This window comes from Scylla paramamosain, chromosome 44, assembly GCF_035594125.1.
Source record: "Scylla paramamosain isolate STU-SP2022 chromosome 44, ASM3559412v1, whole genome shotgun sequence".
In the NCBI taxonomy this organism is placed as follows: Eukaryota; Metazoa; Arthropoda; class Malacostraca; order Decapoda; family Portunidae; genus Scylla; species Scylla paramamosain.
Genome location: NC_087194.1, coordinates 11665973 through 11670972, shown reverse-complemented (window position 1 = coordinate 11670972; position 5000 = coordinate 11665973). Strand labels below are relative to the sequence as shown.

General features: G+C 40.2%; 2 long non-coding RNA genes across 5 annotated transcripts in view; one reads left to right on the top strand and one right to left on the bottom strand.

Moving 5' to 3' along the window:
* LOC135093852 (uncharacterized) overlaps positions 1-2182 on the top strand; it is a 5292-nt gene extending 3110 nt beyond the window's left edge. Inside the window, exons 2-3 of one of the 3 annotated variants that reach the window (XR_010263511.1) lie at positions 381-915; positions 1390-2182. This is a non-coding gene — a long non-coding RNA (uncharacterized LOC135093852). Of the gene's footprint in view, positions 1-380; positions 1024-1389 lie in introns of those variants that run through there. The other 2 variants (XR_010263510.1, XR_010263509.1) reach the window with 2 other exon arrangements.
* LOC135093851 (uncharacterized) overlaps positions 1433-5000 on the bottom strand; it is an 8931-nt gene continuing 5363 nt past the window's right edge. For both annotated transcript variants that reach the window (XR_010263508.1, XR_010263506.1), the window contains exons 5-6: positions 1821-1925; positions 1433-1573 (exon numbers count right to left, since the gene is read on the bottom strand). This is a non-coding gene — a long non-coding RNA (uncharacterized LOC135093851). The remainder of the gene's footprint in view (positions 1574-1820; positions 1926-5000) is intronic.

Genomic DNA, 5000 nt, shown 5'->3' with positions numbered 1-5000 from the left:
TTATTTATATTTTAGTATTGATTATGTGTTACATGTTTGTCATGTGTGTGAGATAGAGTGAGAGTTCATTCTTGTGCATGTGTGTATGCAGTGCCGCCAACAATCCTGCTCTCCGATTGGCCGAGACATTAGCCCCAGGTAGATTTTCTCTCTCTTTCCTTTCTTGAATGTGACAGTGTGGAATTTAGACGCATTTCATAATAAATCTCGGCACAGTTGTCACACCATGCAGTGCTTGTCAAACTTCCTCTGTTTTCTCATCATGTATCTTGTGTAGTCTTAGTTTTGTAGGGAAGTGGTCATCAAACACGTTACAGAGAATCTCGGCGCGTACAACAAGCTTCATGTGTGTAGGAACTAATGGTCAGTTTTCCTTGCAGGTGTGAAGTGAGCAGCTTCCACTTCGCCATCCCTGAACGGCCCGCAGGAATCTCTGCCAACACCTGCTTCAGCACTGCTGGCATCTGGTCGTCAAATAGCGGTGCCACACCGGGCCTGACGTGCTCCGTTGCAATCGGGGAGTCGAGTTTCACAAGAAAGACTGGCCGAGCATCGCCGCCTTCAAGCCCCACAAGAGGTGTTCAGTATCGTTGGCACAGAGCAGAGGGCCTGGTACAAGAGTTTTCATTGCAGTCAAGGAAGTCAAGAATTTTAAGCAGGAGTTTAGACTCAAACAGTTAACGGCAGGAAGAACGCCTGAAATTCCCTTCAAGTTGCGGGGGGACAACGGGCAACCTTCAACACTTGCGGAGGCACAAGAGTTGTGGGCAGTTTCGCCAGGAAGAGTTTGTTCCGCACTCAAGTTGACACAAGGACTCAAGAATGAGCAAGAGTTCTCTAGTCTGGGAAGAATGTAGCAAGTCCCTCTTCTGTACTCAACAACCACCACCACCACCACCACCATTCAGACTTGGGGTAAGCTTTGTACATTCCATTACTCCAGTAATAAGGAAAAGAAGTGCCATGTTTATCCTGTTGTGTGTTTAACTTGTCATACACTAAAACAATAAAAATTCAATATACCGTCTTGTGTACTATGTCAATAATATCTTCTGCAAATAAACAACCTTTCTTGGAGTACAGTTCATGCCCTTAAGGTGAAAAAAAAAGCCAGGATTAACTTGGTTTATTAAAAGCAAGTTTAAGATACAATTTGCACAAGGAAGCCCTGTCCAAGCGACTCCGGTGTCGCTCGGATGGGGTTTCTGTGTTCAAATTGTATCTTAAACTTTTTTTGGGGTGGGTTAATCCTGGCTTTTTTTTTTTTTCTTCTTCTGGGCATGAATTGTTACCACCAAACAATTCATTTTACACTATACCACACTGTTAGGAAACTCTATATTTTTTCACATATATAAGAATAGTCACAAATTTATTTATTGGCAATAGACATGCAAATCATACAGCAATGCATGGTGTGTGCTGTGGCACCTGGCTTGTGACACCTGTACAGCAGCAGCAGCAAGTTCTGGCTGTAGACACCCTCCATTTGGCTCTTCCTGACGTCACAGCCTGCAACACGGCACCACCAGTCCGACTGCAGACAGGACGTTCGCTGGCACGAGACAAACGTCTGCAAAAGAGTAGTGCAACTTTGGGAAAATGGAAAGTTATGAACACTCTGAACTTGTATCACACAAAACATGTTACACAGTAATTCTATCTGCCAAAAGCTGCCTTTTTACTTTTCACAAACTCTTTACAAAGTGTTCACTCCGGGGCCCAAACAACCCTCAGACATTCCACAACTCCACCCAAAAAAACCACCACCTCTCCACCCCACAAAACCTCTCCAACAAATCAAAACTTTCTCCACTAACCTTTTCATCCACTTTCCTTTTCCCACAAATCCTTTAAATATTATCTTCACTTAAGCATCCTTCAAATATTTTTCTCTCTGGGCCTCTCCACTTGCCCCAAAATTCCTGTGATGAAATTAAAGCAAGTTATTGATTTGTAGGCCTTGGCAGGTAGGGAAGGAATGAGAGAGAGAGAAAGAGAGAGAGAAATACACCAATAAAACCACACAATAGCAAAAACAATATAAAATCATCTTAGGCTTATGAAAAAAATAATGAAAATTAAATACAAGCCTAAAAAATCTCAATGGAAATAATTAAAAGTAACAAAATTTGTTTATTCTTATGTCAAAATTAATGTAAAATAATAAAAAGAAATATTCTTAATTTTTTCTCATCCCCATAGGCCTAAATAGCTAAAGAAATTATTTTGTGATGGTCTATGCAAAATTTGGATGTCTAAATACAAAGGTGGTAGTAGTAGTAGTAGTAGTAGTAGTAGTACTACTACTACAGTAGTAGGAGAGAGAGAGAGAGAGAGAGAGAGAGAGAGAGAGAGAGAGAGCTCTTGCACCTGTATTCAAATGAACATGTTTAACCCTCTCTCTCTCTCTCTCTCTCTCTCTCTCTCTCTCTCTCTCTCTCTCTCTCTCTCTCTCTCTCTCTCTCTCATTATTATTATTATCACTGAGACTAGAAGAAAGAAAGGAAGAACCAACAGCAGCAGCAGGAGGCCTGTTGGCCCCTACAAGGCTTTCTGTGGTACACTACATAATCTACAGTGGAGGAGGAGGAGGAGGGGGGGGGGAGACTTCCATTAACACAATAAATAAATTAAATGAGGAATAAGAAATATGGGGAGGGCTCTCTCTCTCTCTCTCTCTCTCTCTCTCTCTCTCTCTCTCTCTCTCTCTCTCTCTCTCTCTCTCTCTCTCTCTCTCTCTCTCTCTCATAAATAATAATAATAATAGATTTTCAAGTACTACTACTACTATTACTATTACTACTACTACTAATGCAAACTTTAGTAGTAGTAGTAGTAGTAGTATTCAGACACAAAGAAACACAGACAGACAGACAGACACAAAGATAAAGTTTTGAGAAAAATAAGAGAGAGGGAAAAGATCACATTTAAAGATGAGAGAGAGAGAGAGGAGAGAGAGAGAGAGAGAGAGAGAGAGAGAGAGAGATAGAGAGAGAGAGAAAGAAATTACATAATTACATAGGAATTACAATATCACAATATCAAACATTAGTGAGAACCCTTGAGAACTTGAGAACTCTGCTACCTGTATTTAAAAGGCTGTAGTTGAGGTTACTTTGGTTTTCAAGAGTGTTTTTAAGGTTCTAGTGACTGATTAACAATATTTCTGCATTACTGACAGGAGAAACACCCTTGAGAATCCTGCTACCTGTATTTAAAAGGCTGTAGTTGGTTACTTTGGTTTTCAAGAGTGTTTTTAAGAATCTAGTGACAGATTAACAAAATACTGCATTATTAACAGGAGAAACACTCTTTCAAAAGACTCTAGTTAAAGTTGTAAGGGTTTTCAAGAGTGTTTTTATGGTTCTAGTGACAGATTAACCATATTTCTACATTCCAAAGGCTCTAGTTGAAGTCGTAAGGATTTTCAAGTTTTTATGGTTCTAGTGACGGATTAACCACATTTCTACATTCCAAAAGCTCTAGTTGAAGTAGCAAGGTTTTTCAAGAGTGTTTTCAAGGTTCTAGTGACAGATTAACAACATTTTTACATCCCAAAGGCTCTAGATGAAGATGCAAGGGTTTTCAAGAGTGCTCTCTCTCTCTCTCTCTCTCTCTCTCTCTCTCTCTCTCTCTCTCTCTCTCTCTCTCTCTCTCTCTCTCTCTCTCTCTCGTTCATACGTAAGTATCTCCAGGCATGCTGGTGGAGACCCCTCACATCCCTGATGGCCACCTGTAGGGGTTAGGGACAGACAGGAGCAGGGAGACACATTAAAGGTTATCAAACAACCAAAAAAACACCCTTAAACACCCAAAAAAACACCAAAACACCCCAAACACATCAAAACACTCCTGACACAGCCTGACACACACCAAAGACACCCCAAAACATCCTCAAACACCCAAACAATACCAAAACACCCAACACACACCAAAAACACCAAAAAAACACCCCAAACACACATCCCAACACACAAAACATCCCTGACAAACACCAAAAACACATTTTCACCCACCAAAACACTCCCAAATGCCCCAAAACTTAACAGACCCACCCTTAAACACCCCAAAACCACAAAAACAAAATTACACACACAAAGACATCCTAACACACCCCAAAAAACATCCCAAAATGCCCCAAAAATACCTCAAAAACACCCAGAAAACACCCAAAAACCCCAACATTACACAAACTATCCTTAAAAAGGCTCCAGTTAAAGTTGTAAGGGATTTCAAGGGTGTTTTTATAGTTCTAGTGACAGATTAACAATATTTCTGTATTTCTAACTAGAGAAACATCCCTGAGAACGCTGCTACCTATATTTAAAAGACTGCAGTTGAAGTTACTGTGGTTTTAAAGGGTGTTTTTATGTTTCTAGTGACACATTAATAATATTTCTGCATTACTAACAGGAGAAACACTCTTTTAAAAACTCTAGTTGAAGTTGTAAGGATTTTCAAAGGTTTTTAAAGGTTCTAGAGACAGATTAACAAAATTATTGCATCATTAACAAGAGAAACACTCTTTTAAAAGGCTCTAATTGAAATTATGAGGGTTTTCAAGGGTGTTTTTATGGTTCTAGTGACAGATTAACCACATTTCTACATTCCAAAGGCTCTAGTTAAAGTTGTAAAGGTTTTCAAGATTCTAGTGACAGATTAACAACATTTTTACATTCCAAAGGCTCTATTTGAAGTTGTAAGGGTTTTCAAGAGTGTTTTTAAGGTTCTAGTGACAGATTAACAACACAGTCTCTCTCTCTCTCTCTCTCTCTCTCTCTCTCTCTCTCTCTCTCTCTCTCTCTCTCTCTCTCTCTCATTTGGTCAGCCTACACTTGTGGTTCTTGAGTCTGTGTCCCTCATCCACACACAAGTATCTCCAGGCATGCTGCTGGAGACCCCTCACGTCAATGATGGCCACCTATAGGGGTTAGGGGCAGGTTAAGGACAGACGGGAGCTGGGAGACACATTAAAGGTTATCAAACACCCAAAAGAC